Raw genomic sequence first — 22682 nt, forward strand, 5'->3', positions numbered from 1 at the left:
AGGATACAGAAGTAATCCAACTAAAGATGTAGGCCCTGATATAGACATGGGGCGGGTTGCGTAGGCGGAGCTAGGTGGGGGGGGGCAGAGTTTCAGATGGGAAACCCGGTGTGGAGTTTCAATGTGGTACTTATCCGCATCAAACAAGATGGTTCCAAGTTTAATCACAGTTAACTCCACAGCATGCGACTTTTCACCTTGACAGGCTTCCCGCCTGGAAGTTAGCTTGATTGACAGGCATGGCATCCAGTCGGGCAGGGAGGACTCCGGAGCAGGCCACAGGAGCAGGTAGGGAGCCTGAAGCTGTGACTGGGAGTGTGCGTGTGATCCGATCCCAGGGAGGTTTTAAAGCCCGACCCCAGGGTGGGGGGAGGGGATTCCAGTGCTCGGCCCTGGGGGTCTGATGGGGACGTGGGGGTGGGAGGAGAGAGCTTGCGGGTCTGGTGGTAGAACTCCTGCTCCTCCTCGTCTACAAGCAGTGGAACTTACCTTCTCCCCAAAGCTGACCACATCTCCCTTCAGCTGTCGGGTTTCCCGAGGCCTTGGAAACCTGGCTGGCCACTGTTAAACCTTAAAAACAGGTTCAATCAGAGGCTGCCGCCTGATTAAAATAATTAAATTGCCAACCTGTCTCCTGGGAGCGGGTTGGCTGCTCGCCCCTTGTCCCACCTCCGTTAAAGCCGGAAGTCAGGTCATGTTTGAGATTTTTATTTTAACATCCACCCGAACCGAACCCACCCATTTTGTGTGTGTGTGGGGGGGTAGGGTTACGATTCACCCCATATAGTTATTTCAATGTGATACAGGTGCAGCATCGAAAATCCAGAGTTCCGGAATGTTCCGGAATCCAGACTCCGGACCGATCCGTGGCAGGGTCGTCCGGAATCCGTAAAGTGTTCCGGAATCCGGAATCCGGAATCCGGACCCGACGACCCTGCTGACCTCGGGGCCCCCGCTGCTGCCCGGCCTTGGGCCTCGCCCCACTGCCGCTGCCCTTACCTCGAGGCCTCCTCGCCGGCCCGCAGGAACACCTCCTCTGCGGGGCCTTGCCCACCTGACAACTTCCTCGATGAGGCCGGCCCGCCCGACAACAACCTCGACGGGGCTGGTCGGCCCGACAACATCTTCCTCGGCGGGGTCCTGCCCGACAACAACCTCCTCAGTGGGGCCGGACAGCCAGACATCCTCCTTGGCGGGGCTGAACAAGCCCGAACAACTCCTCGGTGGGAATCCCCCCCACCCCCCATTCTGATGTTACAAAATCCGGAAATAATCGAACCTGGGCTCAGGTGTTTCCGGATTCGTGACGTCAGAAAACAAATCGAAAGTCTGGAAAAGCCCGGAATCCGGAACAGCCTCGGTCCCGAGGGTTCCGGATTTTAGGCGCTGCACTTGTACCTACAATGTACAATGGAAGTCAATAATTTATAGGAAAAATGCAACCAAGCAAATTAGATCAGTGTGACGCAGGGCCATGAATTATACAGCCAATGTCATTCTGTGTCTCAATCTTTCAGTAAATCAGCAAAACTCACCATATACCTTCCATATGGAGTGGAAGGAGTGTGAGTATTACAGTTGTAGAGTGGGTAAACATGCTGGATGAAATATCCATTCAATGTACAGTATCTGTTCAGTAACTTTAAAGAAGCAAATGGAAAGTTCGAACTTTACATTTTCTGCCAGCACAATGTTGATTTATTGTGCCTCTTCCTTGTTTTATTTTTGGAAAACAATTTGACTTACACATTAGTATATGTGGACACTCTGGAGCCTGTCAGTTAACTTGGTCTCTATCTGCTTTTTATCAAATTATACAGGCACTGTTATGTGAAGAACTAACTGCATCTGTATTTAAAACCTGCTGTATTGTTCTGTGGTTACAATGATAATAGAAATGAAAGGACATAATAGAGCCAGTGGATTTACTGATTGCTCTGCTGAAAAACATTTTGTTTGTTTTCTTTGTGGCTTGAGAATTCTTAAATTAAAATGGCAAGCCCTAAATTTAGACAGGAATGGTCCTAAAATGTTAATCATTAATGACAGGATTATTTTGTCAGTTATCTGCAAGTCTCTCATGTTTCTGAGCATGTGTTGTTTAGTGCCAGGAGCCGTCTCTTGTATTGATGGACTGGATATCATGCAATGCAGTGATGGATGCCAGGTCATGTAAGGACAGTAGGTGGAGACTAAATACAGGATATTTCCATGCAGTACTGTCATTTGTACCACCATTACCATTTTCTATTCAAAATACATCAAAAGACATAGTACTCTTTATAAATAGATAAAATTTTTCATGATATGTCACAGCCTTCGGATGAAGTACTTTTTAATAAGATGTACCTTCTGCCATCTTAAAAGCTTCGTAATTACTTAATTTTGGGAAACAAATAGTGTCCATGATAATTCAATACTTCTCATCGTGAACTTTTCCAGTCAAGTTTTAACAAGTGTGAGCGCTATCTTTTTTATCCCTTTCAGTATCCATGTTCCAATATATGCATCTCAATTTCATGTGATATCTTTTTCAAGATATTCTCCATAAATATTTTGTTATAATTTTAAAATGGTATGTAAAAAAGCACAAAAGTGCTTAAAATTAAAGTAATTTTAGAATAACCTAAAATGTTTAAACCTTTTGAATAGTGCAGAAATACTGTTGCTCCAAAATTAAAAATAATACAAGACTTACAAGCATTTTACCAGTTACTATGGAGGTGACATATGTATAGTTTATGATTGCCGTTTTGGTAAAAAGAACTCTATAAACTACCCTATACCTTACTCCCCATATCTTCACAAAAATATGCATGAAGCTTTAGCATATACAACAAATATCATGGTTATAGTCAACATACAATAACATTAAATAATATTGTTAGTTTACATGCATTTCTGTAATTCTTACTTTCTTACGTTTTCCACTACAAACTTAAAGAAATTTAATTTTTGAAGATACATTATATGAAAAAAGTATTATGAAAGCTAAAGTGTCTCGAACAGGTTTTAATCCTGTTACCCTTTCTCATTTTATTCTGAGAAGTTTAAAAGTATGTTATTTAAGCTACAGTGTTCCTATTTCAAAGTATATTGTTGTAATATCATTTAAATAATGCTTTAAACAAAATGAAATTGGTACAGAAATATGGAGACTTGACTGTCTACATTTATTCATGTAGATTTGCTGAAGAATTGCAAAGAACCAACAAATATTGAATACTGAAATAGTGGAGTTGTCAAATCTGAAAATTAGATGTTACACTGTGGTTTTGGCTGTCTGATCCAATGGTTCACATATATGCAAGGACCCCACGGTGCTATTTGAAGAGGAGCACATAGTTGTCTTAGTCCTGATTCTTGCATCTATCAATACAAGTACAACATCCGAAATCCGGAATCCTCGGGATATAGTCCATTCCGCTTTTTGGGTTTTTCCGTATCCGTGTCTGGTTTTGAGCGATGAGGTCCGAAATCTGGCAAAACCCGAAATCTGGCACGGATTTGATCAAGGATTCCTAATTTCAGACTTGATTTTCTTCTCTGAAATCCGGAATCCTCGACCGAATCCATGCTGGATTTTGGATTTTGCCTCAAAGAATGTGTTTTTTGGACAATAATTCTGGATTCTGGACAACTTCATTAGCTATGCGCAGATTGCATACCTACAGAACAAAAGTCACTTCAATTGTATCATCTATGCACCTATGGTTATCCATAATGCATTCTTTGTGAACGCTTTCCACTGAGCATACCGAATCAGCCCTTATGTGTGATGTATACATGGATTAACTGAAGAAAATAGCCTTGTTTGCTCCTATTTATTTGCTTGCTCCTATTTATTTGCTTAATAGTGCTTGGGTTTGAGTTCATGTTGAATGTTCTGTGACACACAATGGGCCCAAATTTCCCTAACCTCATTTTCTGGCGCCCTCACTCAAACTGCACCGCTTTTGCCCGCCTCCAAGCGCGCCGAAAAAAGACCTGAGTACTTTGGCCACTCCCCAGCCTCTCCTCCGTTGTGACGCAGCGTGGCCCAATGGATTGGGGGCGGAGCCAGGTCCCGGCACTGAAAACAATGCTGGGACCTCTACACATGCGCGCTAGAGTGCGCGCATGTTCAGTAGCTCCTGGCAGACAGTTTCTGCAAACGCGCGCTGTAGGCTGTGTGGGAGGAGCCCGAAGCACGCTGTCCCGAGCCCTGGCCAAATGGGCTCCCTCATCGGCGGCCCCTAAGGTAGGACTTCTATTTTTTTATTTGTTATTTACTGATTGATTTTGGTGCTTTAGGGGCAGGGTTCCTTCTATTTTATTTGTTAATTAATTGCTCATTACTTTTTGTGCTTTGTTTGGTGCTTGGTGGTGCTTTAAATGTAGTTACTTGCGTCGATTCCTTAACTGTAAGTAAGCTCTTTCTGTGCAGACAAAAGTGGACACATACGCTGCCCTAAGTTAGTTTAGTAAAACTTTTTTCTGGCCAAATTGGCATAAATGGTGTAAGTGGCTGGGAACGCCCCCTTTTTTAAAAAAAACTGACCTAACAAAAAACCTAACTAACTCACTTACACTGGCGCAAATTAAATGCCCATATTTGCAACTAAAAAGATAGACCATATAAATAAAGTTACACCAAAAAAACGATGCAACTCATGGGGGAAATTTGGGCCCATAGATTCTGTGGGGAATCTCCCGCTCATCCACTGTAACATTGGCGGAAATGCAAAAAAAAATGGTGTAAACATAAATGTCAGAAACACAGTGTAAGCCGTGTTTACACGGGTCTCCAAGGTCTCTGAGGCTCATCCACCGAAGTTACGATGGACAAGTGGGAGAACCGCTGGGGAAATTCACCCTCATGACGCATACTGTACTGATGAGCACTGTTACTCAGTACTCACTAACATTTTAATCAACTGATTAAAGTGCTTCTTCATCTATCATTGCAATGTGTTGCTCAGAATGATAGAGCTGTGAAAAGAATGTTAGTGCTTTTGTTCCATTCATTATTTTTGATCCATTCTGAGTTGAGCACTGCAAATCTTTCTAAAGTGCTGCTGAGTACCAAGCCACCAAGGTATCTTCAGGATCCTTTACATTTAACCACTTAAAACTAGTTAGGCATAAATAACAGCCTTTTAGTGATGACATTTGCGGTGACCCTGCACCGTACTACAAACTCACACGAGGCATGTACTGCAGACACAGTCACTACGTGACCTTAACCTTTATTCCCAGGACCAAGAGGTGCTGACCCTGGGTGGGGCCTCCCCTTTTATACCTGGAAACCCAGGTGAGGAGTGTCTCCCACAAGTTCACCCCCTGTGGTCAGGGTGTGCATTTCTAGGGTATAAGTACAGTGTACAGGAGTTGCATGAAGGTTACAGTTACATGAAGAGTACCGTTGCATGATGGTTACATACATGACAACATTCATATATTATATCATAGCGCTTAACAATGCTGCAACTAAGACAATGGGGAGCTGCCACTGAATTGACCTAAACTGAATTGACGAATTGACTGATATAAAAATTTGCAGTATCCAATGTGTTGTGGTTTTGGAAAGCAGATTTTGATCATTAGAAGTGGCTGATCACCACAAGCAGTGATCAGTATAACAAAGTTCCACTGTTACGATGTTTACAATCTTAAGGCCTTTTCATGCTCCACGTTAGGCCGTGCGTAGACCTGGTTTTCCTGAGTGCAGCTGGCGCCAGCTCCCTCGGGGGAAACCAATCTTACAGGGGGGGGGCCCCAAACAGGCATGAGGCCCCTCGGGGGAAACCAATCTTACAGGGGGGGCCTCAAACAGGCATGAGGCTCCTCGGGGGAAACCACTCTTACAGTGGGGGCCTCAAACAGGCATGAGGCCTCTTATTTGCACATGCAAAGAACTGAACGCCATTACCAATATGAGCATGTGCTTCCTAGACGCCATATTGAAGGCTTTGAAGGCCACTTCGTGCCCGAGAAATGGGTGCTGTGCGTCCGAATTTCTAGGCCTTAGACTTTAGCTATTAACATCTAAGCCTGCTATAACACTGCTACTTGAGCTGCATCCTGCTTTTCAAACATTCTCAGATTTGTCAGGTTAAATCTGACAATGCCCAACCATCCTATTAAATCTATTTATATATTGCAACTTTGCTCAAGATACCTAGCTCATTACACCTTTCATATTGTAAAATAATTGATTGGTTACGTGTAATGCAATTTCCTGATGTTCTGGATAAAGCCATTTAATGATTCTTTTTTGTTGATTTGTTGAAAGTCCCTACATCCCTTTCCCTGATATGCTCTTTCTCGAGAATATTTATGGTGTTATCTCACCAGCCCTTTCCTTCCAGCTGCATAACTAATTATAGTCCCCCTGAGAATTTCCCAGATGGCAACATCTGATTCCACAGATTGATCGACAGCAATCCTCTCATTTCCTTTCAGATTATCTCTGTGTTTTCTCTTGTTATCAGTGAGTTAATATTGAATCTCCATTACAGGGCTTTAATGGTGCATTTTCTTTTGTGAGAGAGGGAGATGGGTTTGCCATTTCAGAGTTTGATCTGAAATCATATAATTTCACATGTAAGCCACAATTTTACTTACCCCGCCAGGTCCGGGGCGAGCGATGTTGGTGGTGGGTCACGGCCCTGCTGCTGGCTCCATCCCGCTCTGTTAAATTACTTTCCATTGATGGGGCTTGTTAAGCCTGCCCTGCGCGTTTCCTGGACCAATTTGTGGAAGCAGGTCTGGTGAAGTAATTTCATGACACGTCATCAGCCAGTTTCCTTAACGGGATCATGGCCAAAATTATTTTGACATTTGTGTTGTCAGTGTTCTACAGCATTGAGGTGCTGCAAACACTGATAATTACTGCATAGAGGTCCAGGGTTACACCCAGGTTTTCCCATGACTCCATATGCTTATGGAGGGAGTCACAGCATGCAGGGAGGTCCTCTTCCCTTCAAATGAGCAGAAGACACCTCCCCAGGAGACCAATACAGCCTGGTTGCACATTGCAGAGGAGGACACAAGCAAGGATGTGATCAGAAAGACCAGGGTGCAGTGGCACAATTCTTTCAATGATCTCATTAGCTCACTAAACATTAGTACAAAGCCACACTCACCTTTGTCCTGCTGTGTCTCTCATCATATCCCCATCCCTCTGCCTTCCCTACCCTACTCCTGCACATCCTTACTCACACCAACTTACCCTGCACCTCCACCTACTGATCCCAACCTGATGCATCATGTGGCAGCCAGGGTGTACAGCATCAAGTGAAGTAAATCTGGCCATGATGAGGCCATCCCTGGCCTCCCGGGCAGCAATATACTCAGGTGCTGATGCCCTCTGTCCTGTGCAGCATCAGGTGATTGCGGATCAGGTTGATGGTGTTGTTGGTGCTGCTGGTGTGCCTGGTGCTGCTGGTATTGGGGCTGATCATGGTCAGATTCTGAGGACCAAGCTGAAACAGTAAAAAGGGCACCCATGTTGATGAAATAGATGGCAGGTGAAGTAGAGATGACAGGTGAGAGTCCTTCCAAAGAGGTGATACTGGATGGAGAGTGGAAAGTGGAAACCCTGCAGAATCTGTACTGGAAATGGACTGAGAAACAGCTTGTGGCTGAGGAAAGTGTGAGCTTTCATAGCTCATTTCAAGCTGTCAAGTAATCAGCTGCTGCAATGGCCATTCAAATCCCGCCTCAGCTTAACACACATGATCCCCGAGCAGCATGGACACCATGGGCGAGCGGATAAAGTGAACAGCTAAGGTCTACTCAGTGCTGACTGACCCGACATTTGGAAAAGCGCATGGTGGCAGGTTGACAGCGGGGTCATGACCCGCTGTGAAAATAAAACACTTTTCCACCTGACACACCACTGATCTACCCGCTAAACCCCCAGAAAGTTCTGTCCATAGTTTCTGTTATTGCGAGATCCCAGCAAAAGATTCAAAAAGCATTTGAGAGAGTTCCTCATGAAAGGCTATTAGTTAAGTTCGAAGTAGTGAGGATTCAGCATGAAACATGGGAATGGATCAGAAATTGTCTGAAGGGTAAAAAAACAGTGTATACTTGCTGAGAGGTGTTGCATAGAAACATAGAAAACATAGAAAATAGGTGCAGGTGTAGGCCATTCGGCCCTTCGAGCCTGCACCACCATTCAATATGATCATGGCTCATCATGCAACTTCAGTACCCCATCCCTGCTTTCTTTCCATACCCCTTGATCCCTTTAGCCGTAAGGGTCACATCTAACTCCATTTTGAATATATATAATGAACTGACCTCAACAACTTTGTGGTAGAGAATTCCACAGGTTCACAATTCCCTGAGTGAAGAAGTTTCTCCTCATCTCGGTCCTAAATGGCTTACACCTTATTCTTAGACTGTGACCCCTGGTTCTGGAGTTCCCCAACATCGGGAACATTCTTCTTGCATCTAACATGTCCAATCCCGTCAGAATTTTATATGTTTTAATGAGATCCCCTCTCATTCTTCTAAATTCCAATGAATATAAGCTTGGTCGACCCAGTCTATCTTCATATGTCAGTCCTGCCATCCCTGGAATCAGTCTGGTGAACCTTCGCTGCACTCCCTCAATAGCAAGAATGTCCTTTCTCAGATTAGGAGACCAAAACTGTATACTCTATTCAAGGTATGGCCTCATCAAGGCCCTGTACAACTGCAGTACGACCTCCATGCTCCTATACTCTCATACTCTCGCTATAAAGACCAACCTGCCATTTGCCTCCTTCAACACCTGCTGTACCTGCATGTTAAGCTAGGGTGGTGGAGGCAGTGAATGGAGTGACACTGCTGTTTCTAATTTACATTAACAACTTGGATTCAGAAACTCAATGCAAGTATGTTATATTTGTAAATGATATCAAACTAAAATGAACATTTGTTTCTGTGCGAACAGCTAGAATTGGACAAAATATCCTCAACTCTATAGATATGTGAAGAGAAAGGGATAAGTGAAGACAAACGTAGGTCCCTTGCAGTCAGAATCATGTGAATTTATAATGGGGAACAAAGAAATGGTAGACCAATTGAACAAATACTTTGGTTCTGTCTTCACGAAGGAAGACACGAATAACCTTCCGGAAATACTAGGGGACAGAGGATCTAGCGAGAAGGAAGATCTCAAGGAAATCCTTATTAGTCAGGAAATTGTGTTAGGGAAATTGATGGGATTGAAGACCGATAATCCCCGGGGCCTGATAGTCTGCATCCCAGAGTACTTAAGGAAGTGGCCCTAGAAATAGTGGATGCATTGGTGATCATTTTGCAACAGTCAATCGACTCGGGATCAGTTCCTATGTACTGGGGGGTAACTAATGTAACACCACTTTTTAAAAAAGGAGGGAGAGAGAAAATGGGGAATTATAGACTGGTTAGCCTGACATCGGAAGTGGGGAAAATGTTGGAATCAATTATTAAAGATGTAATAGCAGCGCATTTGGAAAACAGTGATAGGATTGGTCCAAGTCAGCATGGATTTATGAAAGGGAAATCACGCGTGACAAATCTTCGAGAATTTTTTGAGGATGTAACTCGTAGAGTGGATAAGGGACAACTAGTGGATGTGGTGTATTTGGATTTTCAAAAGGCTTTTGACAAGGTCCCACACAAGAGATTAGCATGCAAAATGAAGGCACATGGTATTGAGGGTAATGTATTGTCGTGGATAGAGAACTGGTTGGCAGACAGGGAGCAGAGAGTCGGGATAATCAGGTTCTTTTTCAGAATGGCAGGCAGTGACTAGTGGGGTGCCGCAGGGCTCAGTGCTGGGACCCCAGCTCTTTACAATATACATCAATGATTTAGATGAAGGAATTGAGTGTAATATCTCCAAGTTTGCAGATGACACTAAGCTGGGTGGCGGTGTGAGCTGTGAGGCGGATGCTAAGAGGCTGCAGGGTGACTTGGACAGGTTAGGTGAGTGGGCAAATGCATGGCAGATGCAGTATAATGTGGATAAATATGAGGTTATCCACTTTGGTGGCAAAAACCTGAAGGCAGAATATTATCTGAATGGCAGCAGATTAGGAAAAGGGGAGGTGCAACAAGACCTAGGTGTCATGGTACATCAGTCATTGAAAGTTGGCATGCAGGTGCAGCAGGCGGTGAAGAAGGCAGATGGTATGTTGACCTTCATAGCTAAGGGATTTGAGTATAGGAGTAGGGAGGTCTTACTGCAGTTGTACAGGGCCTTGGTGAGGCCTCACCTGGAATATTGTGTTCAGTTTTAGTCTCCTAATCTGAGGAAGGACGTTATTGCTATTGAGGGAGTGCAGTGAAGGTTCACCAGACTGATTCCCGGGATGGCAGGACTGACATATGAGAAGAGACTGGATCGACTGGGCCTGTATTCACTGGAGTTTTGAAGAATGAGAGGGGATCTCATAGAAACATATAAAATTCTGACGGGACTGGACAGGTTAGATGCAGGAAAAATGTTCCTGATGTTGGGGAAATCCAGAACCAGGGGACACAGTCTAAGGATAAGGGGTAAGCCATTTAGGACCGAGATGAGGAGAAACTTCTTCACTCAGAGAGTTGTTAACCTGTGGAACTCTCTACCGCAGAGAGTTGTTGATGCCAGTTTGTTAGATATATTCAAGAGGGAGTTAGATATGGCCCTTATGGCTAAAGGGATCAAGGGGTATGGAGAGAAAGCAGGAAAGGGGTACTGAGGTGAATGGTCAGCCATGATCTTATTGAATAGCGGTGCAGGCTCGAAGGGCCGAATGGTCTACTCCTGCACCTATTTTCTATGTTTCTATGTAACTCGCAGCACTTGAATAGATTATCCCAAAAATGACAGAATACTGGCAAATGAAACATAATATGAACAATTGTAAAGTACTGCATATTAGAAGAGTTTTTATTCTCCATGATAGTGTCAAAATAATGGATAATTTGAAAGTGATGTAGATGTTTTAATGGATTCAACACTCAACATATCCAGAGCAGCAATTAGCAAAGCAAACAGAGTGCTGAATGACATAGCCAGAACAGGAGAGTACAAGTCAGAAGTTATGCCCAAACTGATCAGTGATATGGCCATGCCACACCTTGTACATTCTGTTCTGTTTTGACCATTAAGACACATTGTGGAGGAATTTCAGAGAAGTGCCACAGGACTTATTCCTGTCGTATCAGAGGAATTGTGAGGAGAGGTGGGAGAAACCTGAGCATCGGATGTCAGCCTTGTTTCAGTGGTAGCCCTCTTTATTGTGAATCAGAAGGGCCAGCGACTTGAGTACATAATCTATGCTGTCACTCCAGTGGAGTACTGAGGAGTGCCGCACTATCAGAGATGTTGTCTTTTGGATGAACAAATAAACTAAGGCTCCAGCTGCACTTTCAGGTGGATATAGAAGATCCCATGGCACTATTTGGAAAAAAAAAAGCAGATGAGCTGTTCTGGCCAACATTTAATCCTCAGCTAGCAGCACTAAAATAGACTATCCAGTCATTTATTTCATAGCTGCGATATTTCCCTGCATTACAACAGTGATTACACTTCCAATGTACTTCATTGGCTGTGAATCACTTTGGGACATCCTGAGGGTGTAACGGCACTATATAAATAAAAGTTATTTCTTTTCAGTCTGGAAAGGAGATGGACTGAGGTGCAAACTTATAGAGGTATATAAGATAGCAAATAATAAGTAAAAATGTAAATTCAGAAAATACCCTCAAACTAACCGTGACCTCTGGTAAGTTTTTGGGGAAAATAATTGGCTTATATGCTCCTTTCATAGGCTGACGTTAATTCTTCATCAATATAATAGTCCCATTTTACTTTAGAACTGAACTATGGCTTCCAAATAGGTGTCAGTTATGGCTCAGTGGGTAGCACTCTTGCCAATGAGTCAGAAGTCCCACTCCAGAGACTTGTCCCTAAAATCTTGTCTGACATTCCAGTGCAGTACTGAGAGAGTGCTGCGCTGTCGGAGGTGCCGTCTTTCTGATGCGACTTTAAACCGAGGTCCCGTCTGCCCTCGCAGGTAGATCCCATAGCACTATTTTGAAGAAGAGCAGGGGAGTTTTGCCTAGTGTCCTGGCCAATATTTATCCTTCAACCAACATCATTTAAACAGATTATCTGGTAATGATCACATTGCTAGTTGTGGGACCTTGCTGTGCGCAAGTTGGTTGCCGCGTTTCTACATTAATCAGTGACTGCACTTCAAAAATATTTAAATGTCTGTAAAGCATTTTGGGATGTCCTGAGGCCATGAAAGGCATTCTATAAATTCAAGTCATTATTTTTTATTTTTTGATAACCCGATGTATATATTGACTACTGTCAAACATTCAGGTGTGTTACAGTCACTCTCAATAAATTCCCTGACTACTGAGCCAGTTTAGTTATCACCTTGGTGAAAAGAAAAATGATTTCACATTTGATGTGCCAATAAAAACTAAGGCCGAGATTTTCCTTACCTTGGCGAGTCTGGGGTGGGCCATATTGGTGGTGGGTCACAGTCCCGATGTTGGCTTCATCCCGCTCTGGAAAATGAAATGATCTCAACGGGGCTTGTTAAGCTCACCCAGCGTGTTTCCCGGCTGAATTAGAGGAAGCGGGTCTGGTGATGTCATTCATAAAGCATCATCAGCAGGTTTCCTTTAAGGGGCCATGGCCATTTTACTTTTGACATTTGTGCTGTCAGTGTTCTGCAGCATTGAGGTGCTGGAAACACTGACAATGACTGCACAGAGGTGCAGGGCTGCACCTAGATTCTTCCATGACTCTGTCCATATGTTTATGGAGGGAGTCAGAGCACACAGGGAGGTCCTCTTCCCTTTCCATGGGCGGAAGGGACCTCCCCAGGAGACCAACACAGCCTAGTTGCACATTACACAGGAGGGCACAAACAGGGATGTGGTCAGGAGGACTAGGCTGCAGTGGCGCAAACCTTTCAATAATCTCATTAGGTCACGAAGCGTTAGTACAAAGCCACACTCATCTTCATCCTGCTGTGCCTCGCATCACATCCCCAACACTCTGCCTTCCCTACCCTACTCCTGCACATCCTTACTCACACCAGCTTATCTTACACCTCCACCCATCCCTCTCTCTCTATCTACATTATCACATCCCCATCTCACTAGCTACCCCTCTGTTTCTGTTAATATGCAGTCAAACATTGGAACCTTTATTTTCAACACTTTTCGTTCTTGGATTGATTTGTGTGAGTCTTTGGGAGTAACCTAGTGAGTTGCAGTGAATGGTGATGAGTGTGAAAGGAATGGCTTGGACATTGCAGGGATGCTTTAAGGTGTTGGTGTTGGGTGGTGCCAACCTGGCACATCATGTGGCAGCCAGGGTGTACAGCGTCAAGTGAAGTAAATCTGGAATGGTGAGGCCATCCCTGGTGTTCTGTGCAGCATCAGCTGACCATGGTCGGATTCTGAGGACCAAGGTGAGACAGTACCTTGCTGATGGAATAGATAGCCGGTAAAGTAGAGATGACAGAAGCATTCTGTAAATGGTGAGAGAGTTCTTCCAATAAGGTGAGATTGGATGGAAAGTGGAAAGCCTGTAGAATCTGTGCTCGAAATGGACTGAGAAACAGTTGGTGGCTGAGGTAAATCATGATCTGTCAGGTGGGAGCTTTTACTGTACATTTGAAGCTGTCAAGTAATCAGCTGCAGCAATGGCCATTGAACTCCCGTCTCAGGATGACAGACGTGGTCCCTGATTAGTGTGATTCCCGTGGTCATGCAGTTTGCAGTTGAAGTCAAAAAGTACGTTAAAAAAAGCCTGTTATGCATCTGTCAACTCGACGCTAATGTTGTTAATTGGGTCGTCCGCCACTGCCTGTCGGGTCTGCTCAGCGCTGACAGACCCGACATTGAAAAAGGCGTGTGGCAGCGGGATGACAGCGGGTTCACACCGTTTCCAACCTGACCCGCCACCAATCCCGCCCGCTAACCCACCGCGAAATCGCGGCCTAAATTTCAGATTAATTCTAACCAATACGTAACTGTCCTCTAGGAAGACGTTGGGGGAAAGATTCGCGTTGCTTGCGCCTCCCGTCATCACCGTGCGCAGCAACCCATTTTAACCCCGCAGGAACCCATTTTCGCCCAGCAGTGGAAATTGGGCCGCGCCCTGTGAGGCCGACATGGGCGACGCTGGCACCAGCCACGCGGGTCGCGAACCAGGCCGTACTCCGCTCGCAGGACGAAAATCAACGGTCCAGTCGGTCATGGTGTATTTTGTGGGTTCTGTGTCGCGATGGTGCAGCCCGGCACTCTGCCTTTGTGCTGGGCTGTAGCCACAGCACGCCACATCCCTGGTGGCCTAGTGGAGACCCCTTGTCCCACTGCAGTGCTCGCAGCGTGCCCTCTCCTTAAACGGAAGGGGAGGGCCCTGTTCTGATCTCAGCCCAGAGAGGCTGCATAGTGCTGGAAAATGCACGTGCTTACCACCATCCTGAGAGGAAGTGGAGCTGCTGGCATTGTGCTCCACTTCCTGTCGGGGGCGGTAACCCCAATTTCACGGCCGGGACAGGACTCGCCTCGGTTACCGACCCCAAACGGGGCGATACCGAATTTTGACCCCAATCTTCTGCCTGAAATTGCAAATTCTTCAAATATAAATTGTTCCCCAAACTCCAGATTAGGCTAGACTGCCTAGATATACACACAACTGTGCAAAAAGTGGAACACATCATTGAAAAAAACCCAAGTAACAAACTTCTTCCCTCCCATATCCTGGCAACACTAACACCAACCAATACAAAACCAGTGGGAGTAAACCCATTCTTCATCAGCTTGTCATTGGTCCTGGTTGACTTTACTTACCTGGAATTTCTTTGTCTGTGAATTGGTCTTTCCATTTAAGCCTGCAGAGGGCAGCGACCTCACCCTCCGCCGCGCGCGCCCCCCCCCCCAACGCCCCCGCCCCCATCCCCCCATCACCAACCCAGCAGCAAGAACCATTTCCTCCACTGCCGAGAAAATTCCCCTGCTGTTGCCATTGGGAAGCCCTATGTATCCAACGAATCACACTACAGATAGATTTAAAATTACCAACATCATTCTCCGAAGAAACATATTGGTGCCTTCCACACCTGCTGGGAAACCCACATGTTTGGAATTGTTTCGTCTTGAGTGAGTTGTCTGATCATCATTATTTTTAAATTCACTAGTTTCAACTTTTTTCAAAGTATCATCCCTTCAAAGATATTCTTGTCAGAGATACTATTTCCTGTCATAGGTACCCGTCGCTTCGTCACCCATTGACATTTTTAGATTTTTAATATGCAGTGATGTTTCATCCAAAGTAGCTGCAGTCATTTGCTTCTCTGATAGTGCCTCTTGTTCCTTGACTTCCCAATTAAACTCCATCTTGTTATTACTAAGCAGGCTGGCAATGACAACAACCTTGCTTCAGGCTGCATTTTCTATTTGGATCATTATTCCTCATTTTTGTCAAATGGCCTTCAGAATATCACATTTATAACATTTGTCGACTCGTAAAGCACATTTCTATTCTGCTCCTAATGTCAGGGATATGATAAAATGGTCAAACTTCGCTCGGAATTCCGAATAGCGGGGCCGGTTTTCATGTACCGGTCGGTGGAAGTCAGTTCGAAATGGTTAATAATGGGTACAAATCTGGCTAGAGTGGTAGTGTAATAATAACACTCAATTTTCATGGGTCGGGTCATTTGCATAATTATTCATAGCTCCAGGTGCAATTTTGATCATGTGCCCAGAACACACTAGGGGGTCAATTTTAATTCGGCAAATCCACCTTGACAGTGCAACAAGGGCCTCAAAATGGGGTTGGTAGACATACCGCTTCATTAATTTCGGAAGACGCCTACCCCTGAGCAGCTAAAGCTATTGCCTGAAACAGGCGGTAGGGCTCTTACTGAATAAAATCAGAGTCCTAATGATGCAGTTAGAACATAACATATGAATATAAGAATTAGGAGCAGCAGTAGGCCATTCGGCCCCTCGAGCCTGCTCCGCCATTCTAAATCATCATAGGCAGTCCCTTGAAATCGAGGCTTGCTCCAACTCTAAAAGTGAGTTCTCAGGTGACTGTACAGTCCAATACAGGAATTACAGTCTCTGCCACAGGTGGGACAGACAGTCGTTGGAGGAAAGAGTGGGTGAGGAGTCTGGTTTGCCGCACGCTCCTTTCGCTGCCTGCGCTTGATTTCTGCATGCTCTCGGTGATGAGACTCGAGGTGCTCGGCGGCCTCCCAGATGTTCTTCCTCTACTTAGGGTGGTCTTTGGCCATTCAGTGAGATCCTGGCTGATTGTCTACCTCAGCTCCACTTTCCTGCACTATCTCTATATCCCTTGATTCCATTAATATCCAAAAATCTATCAATCTCTGTCTTGAGTATACTCAAAGACCGAGCCTCCACAGCCCTCTGGGGTACAGAGTTCCAAAGATTCACCACCCTCTGAGTGACGAAGTTTCTCCTCATCTCAGTCCTAAATAGCCGACTCCTGATTCTGAGACTGTGACCCCTAGTTCTAGACTCCTCAGCCAGAGGAAACATCCTCCCTGCATCTACCCTGTCAAGCCCTGTAAGAATTTTGTATGTTTCAATGAGATCACCTCGCATTCTTTGAAATTCCAGAGAATATAGGCCTAGTCTACTCAATCTCTCCTAATAGGACAATTCCTCCATCCCAGGAATCAGTCTGACGAACCTTCGTTCCACTCCCTCAATGGCAAGTATATCCTTCCTTAGATAAGGAGACTAAAACTGCACACAATTCTCCAGGTGCGGTCTCACCAGGGCCCGATATAATTGCAGTAAGACGTCTTTACTCTTCTACTCAAATCCTCTTTTGTAATAAAGGCCAACATACCATTTGCTTTTTTGTTATCACCCCTATTGCAATTTTAAGGGACACATGGGTGGAGCCTGAGACATGTATACTGGTACTGAGTAGCCTAAGCAGCGGTCAGGAAATGGACACACAAATTTGTATTTTTGTAGAGTCGGAAGGAACAGGAGTGCTGCTCCTCGCTTCACAAAAACTCTACGGGCCAGTGTTTTCCCGGGCTCACCCCCCTCAGGCTGGCCTCCCCTACCCTCCTGGGACCTGCCTGCCACCGATTCCCCACATGGCCGACAGTCCTGTGGTCCAACACCAGTGAGCTGGCCATTTGGCGTCTGCTGCTCAGCGGGCAGATTTTAATGAGGCTCAGGCCAGTGTGGTCCACTGACTGGCTGTCAAAAAGTGAAAGTAGATCCACAATGGTGGAAACAGTAAAATTGCATTTAAGTAACATTTAAATGGGTGCAAACAATTTAACAGAAATGGCAGAACAGTAGGATGAACAAATGTTAACAACCTTTAGAAAAGGCTCAAAAGGCTTCTCATCCCTTTTGCCAAGGTTGATGAGAAGTGTAATAATAATCGCGAATTTTCATGGGTCGGGTCATTTGTATAATTATTCACAGCTCCAGGTGCAATTTTGGACATGTACCCGGAACACACTAGGGGATCAATTTTAACTCCGCAAATCCACATTAACAGGACAGTAAGGGCCTCAAAATGGGGTTGGTAGACTTACCACTCCATTAATTCTGCGTTTTGGATGCCACCTTTGGAAAGCGCTTACCCCTGGGCAGCCATAGCTATTGCCTGAAACAGGCAGGAGGGCTCTTCCCGAGGTGAATGGGAAAAAGGGCGAAGAAATGATCGGAAAGCATGAAGAGATAGGAAATTCACTGTTCAGCTAGACGTAACAGTGCATCCCAGTATCCAACCCCGTGTTTGATGGCTACTGAAATGGGGTGATGGTGAAGGAGGTGGATGAGAGGATGGGTCCTGGTTTATCACTCCAGGGCACCATCCTCATTGTTAGCCTTGCAACATGCCCAAAACTTGACAATTACTATCACTGGCCGTACCAGTCCTGTGCTGCAGCTTAGCTGCAGGTACACTTTTCAACAGATGCCTAAACTCTGCATCTGCCTCTCTGCTGATGTGGACTATGTAAAGGCAGTTCTCCATGTTCATTGCCAGAGAGGTGCCCTAATACATGTAGGTATGGTCAGTGACATTGTGATGAATATAGCCAAACTATATTGGCAGTGGATGACCCTCATATGCTTTACTTCACTTCATGCAGTACCACTGTGATAAAGCATTCAACTGTAGCTCAATGGGCAGCACTCTCTCGGTGGTAGGGGCTAGGAGTGAGTAGGTGTTCTGGGTGTTTGATTACTGCAGGGAGTTGGAGTGAGTTTGTAAAAAGTTGGTGTTTTTTTTTAAGGTTTTAGTTCCTTTTTGGCCCATAAACAGCAGCAAGATGGATGCTGAGGGCCTGGGGTGCCGGGCCCATCATAAGACAATGTTCCCAGGCTGAATTTAATCTGGGGAGAAAATGTTGGGGGAAGGGAGAATAAAAGGTCCAAAGATTTGTGCCAGGACCCCAGGAGGTTTGGAAAAGAAAACACGGTGGTGGTTCAGTGCGAGGATAAGGAGATGCGAGCTTGGGATATCATCCAAGGCAGTACATGAGGACTGCAGTGAGGGAAGCTGCTTTGCTTGCCGACCAAAGCCGAATGTTGGGTTCGAGGTGACGGTCAGTGGCCGAGAGGAGGTGGAAAGACTTTTACTGAGCCTGAAGGTCGGTGATGAGGTCTTGGATGTATCTCTGCTGTATTCTGAAGAGGTGGTGGTCTCATTCTTAAACCTGCCGCTTTATATTGAGGACGATGTGCTACTAAAAAAGTTGCAGTCGTGGGGCATTCAAATTTTCTGGGTAATAATGAGGAGATACTATCCTGGAACGTGGGTAGCCGACGGGGAGCAGGGCCGGGAGATTACAGAAGAGTGAGGAGTCGGGGGGGGGGGGTTGGAGACATGGAAGTGGGGGGTGAGGTGGCATCATGTGGAACGGGAAAGGTTAGTGAGGGGCAGAAGGAGGGAGAAGGGGCAGCTCCTCGGTCTGAACCTAATGTAAGGAAGAGGCTGAAATAGCAGGGAAGGTTCAAACAGGAGGTGAAAAAGAGCCAGAGGTTGCCGAAGAAAGCAACAGCTGTCCAACAAGTTGGGAAGGAGCATGAGAGGAGCGAACAGCCGGAGATTAAATGATGGGGGGATTATCAGGCACATTTACTTTAATAGGAGCCGTGATTACATTGGTCTCGATTAATGTGAACGGACTGAGGGGGCAGAAGAAATTGCAGCAGTTGTTGCAGTGTTTTAAAGGCACTGACCTGTTGTGTCTGCAAGAAACCTTTTGGGATGAGGATATCCTAGAAAGAGTTCGGTTATGATCAATTTTTAAAGTACAATAGATTAATATATGTTACGGGAGACAAATTAAACTTCAGGTTTTGATGTTAATATGTGTTGGAGAAACGGTTGTGCAGAGTGGCGGAAAGGATTTGTATGATACAATGGAATGATCACTGTGTTGTAAATGTTTATAATGCTGAATAAATTATATATTTTTTAAAGTGGGTAGCACACTTGCCTCTGAGTCAGAAGTTGTGGCTTCAAGTCCCACTCCAGGAACTTGAGCACACAAATCCAGGCTGACACTCCAGTGCAGTGCTGAGGGAGTGCTGCACTGTCTGAGGTGCCGTCTTTCAGATGAGACGTTAAATCAAGACCCCGCCTGCTCTCTCAGGTGGACATAAAAGATCCCATGGCAATATTTCGAAGAAGAGCAGGGGAGTTATCCCCAGTGTCCTGGTCAATATTTATCCTTCAATCAACATAACAAAAAAACAGTTTATCTGGTCATTATCACATTGCTGTTTGTGGGAGCTTGATGTGCACAAATTGGCTGCCGCTTTTCCCACATTATAACAGTGACTACACTTCAAAAAGTACTTCATTGGCTGTAAAGCACTTTGAGACATCCGGTGGTCGTGAAAGGCGCTATATAAATGAAACTCTTTCTTTCTTTCAATTCAAAAAATTAGTCAGCATTATGGTTAGTCAGGTCTTCATATATCTTACATGCACCATTGTGCCTGCTGTCCCAACTTCCTTTGGGAATAGGATAAATGATTTTCCAAAACAAGTTATAAGCCCTTCTGTTTTTCGATGAGATAATGAGCATACTGTCAGATGGGTCCAGAAAACCTTTGGTGCAACTCGACCTAAATGGCATCTCTTCACTGATTTTCCTCTTGCTCCTCTTAAAAAAAAACTTCACATCTTCAAGGTTTTCCGATGGGTGGCAATAATCGACACCGTAGGGAAAAAATAGTCAAACACTGCAGAATTGGCGCTAAAATTGTGTCCATTCGCTAACAAAATTATATGATTATATATATATGAGGCAGATGCTTCCTGTGCCAACCACGAGTTCCACAGAAATGTGCATCTGATAAAAGAACAGTGCAAACCAGGTGTTAAAGGTCTATACCCATCTTTCCAGTCTATTACACCCTATTGAACTGATGCATGTAAGGCATGATAGAAATGCAACCAGCTCAAGTGACTGAGTAAATCTTTCCAAACTCAAACCTAACGCAGTGCAGTGTAGCTGCTTTCCTCAAAGTACAGGTCCAAGTCCCCACTCCCAATCTCATCTCTTTACAGAAAGGATTTGGGCTCCATTAATGTGCAGCTCATCTGTCAACATTGGTATAATGCATCTCCGCCACGATCCCTCGCCGCTCCTCCGCCACAAACAGTCGGCGTACGTCCACCACGATTCCGCGCCGCTCCTCCGCCACAAAAACACTTGCCGCACCTCCGCCACGATCTCCCACCGCACCAAACATTCGCAGAACCTCCGCCACGATCACCCACCAAATCTCAGCCACGATCCCTCGCCGCTCCTCCGCCCCGATCACGTGTCGCAAGTCTGCCACGACCTTCCCGCTCCTCTGCTGTACGCACAGGCATCTTCCACCCCTCAATTGGAGTTCAGGACTGGAACATCGGGTCCTTCATTGAAACATCTGCAAACTCATGTGGAAGCAAGTCATCCTCGTTCGAGGGACCACCTATGATGATGATGATGATGATGAAAATGATGCACGTGATTGACTGCTATCTTAGCAGCAGTCATAGTCCTTTCTTCCATGGCTCTCAATTATATCACCATTGTTTAAAGGGTCAGAAAGACAACATAGTTTAGTGCTCAGACACAATGGGGCCGATTTGCACCAAGGCGTCCGCTCGCCCAAGTGCCGTCCAAAGTGCCGCCGATGGATGCTGAGGTACCAGGCGGTACTTTGGGCGTAATATTCATCGCCGAGGTCCCTCGAAGGTCGGCGGGCGGTAAGTGGATGATGTACGCCGCCAACCTGGGCGGCAGCGGGCAGGGGATCTCATTCTCGGCGGCAGAGGCGCTTGCCGCCCAAGTGCTGCCGAGGATGGAGTCGGGCCCACGGAGGGTCGAAGACCTGAAAAAAAAAATCAACAGTAAAAAAATAAATAAACTATCGGAAGACCTTCAGGTGACCCCCATCCAGGTAAGTGGCTGTGGAAAAAGAATATGTCAAATGTTCACTGACCTTTTTTTCAGGTTCTTCAGACTTGCCGTCGGGGACAGACCAGCCTCCAGCCAGCGGTCCACCCCCGTTCTGCCGCCGACTCCCGCCCGCATCAATATGGGAGCTCGGAAGGCGGGAGGTCAGTTGCGCCACTCGGCCGTCCGCTGACGTCAGTGGGCGGTTCCCAGTGGTTCTCCCTTCCTGCCCGCTCCAGGCCACCTCGAAAGTGGCACTGGACGGATCTGCAAGAGCAATGTCGGCGGCAGTGGGCGGCAGTCGGCGACAGCGGGCGGTGAGGTGATGAATTTCGGCCCCCATGAGTCACCACTTTTAGTCATGACTCATGACCTATCTGGGACAGCCACAAGCAAGAGCTGAGGAACCATATCATAACACTTGACCAACAGGATCATGATTGAGTAGACTATCAGAATATTGAAACAAAGGTTCTGATACATTGACAGATGAAGTGGATGTTACAGTATAGCTCTCTGAAGGTCTCCAAGAGCATTGTGGTTTGTTGCCTCTTACAGAACTTAGTCATCCAAAGAGGCATTACCACATGGTAGAAGTGGTCATATGAAAATGACAAGAAGAATTGCTGCAATTAATTACTTGTAATTTTATAAGTATAAAGTAGAATGGTTGCCAATACAGGCGTGAGCAAATGCAGGGAATTGAGGGTACCTTAGGTTGTCCAAACTTTTACCTGTGCCAATCAGAACAAAAAACAATTGAGCTATATGCACTACACAGTGGAATTAGCTAACTTTTTTGGTTTACGCTCATTACCGTCGTGGTTATCAGTTTAGCAAGTGGCTCAGCAGCATTATTACAGGAGCATTTTTATTGGCAGTTTAGTTACATGCTATTTGTAATATAGCTGATCTCACAGAGCATATTGAGTAAATTTCCCCAAACCTTGTTTTGAGTATACTTCAATAAATACAAGTAAGTATTGCTTTTAGACACATGGTGAGCATTCTAGGTTATTTTGTTAATTTAAACCCGTCTACCACATTCCCTTTACAGCTCTCAAAATTTGCAAAGACAACACTTTGTATGATATAAACACTTATAAGAGTGCTTTTCTGCAATTTTCTCATGTTTCAGAAAAGACATTAGTAAAGTTATGAGGAATCACTTTTCATTTGAATGCTGATAGATTATAAAATATATTTAGATACTGGATTACATGAATGCAAATGGTA

The 22682-nt window shown here is 45.2% G+C and overlaps 1 protein-coding gene across 7 annotated transcripts in view; it reads left to right on the forward strand.

The window, feature by feature from the left end:
• The window catches only part of LOC139281419 (voltage-gated potassium channel KCNC2-like), a 195543-nt gene that overhangs the window by 166278 nt on the left and 6583 nt on the right, over positions 1 to 22682 (forward strand). The window lies entirely within an intron of this gene.

This window comes from Pristiophorus japonicus, chromosome 15 (assembly GCF_044704955.1).
Source record: "Pristiophorus japonicus isolate sPriJap1 chromosome 15, sPriJap1.hap1, whole genome shotgun sequence".
In the NCBI taxonomy this organism is placed as follows: Eukaryota; Metazoa; Chordata; class Chondrichthyes; family Pristiophoridae; genus Pristiophorus; species Pristiophorus japonicus.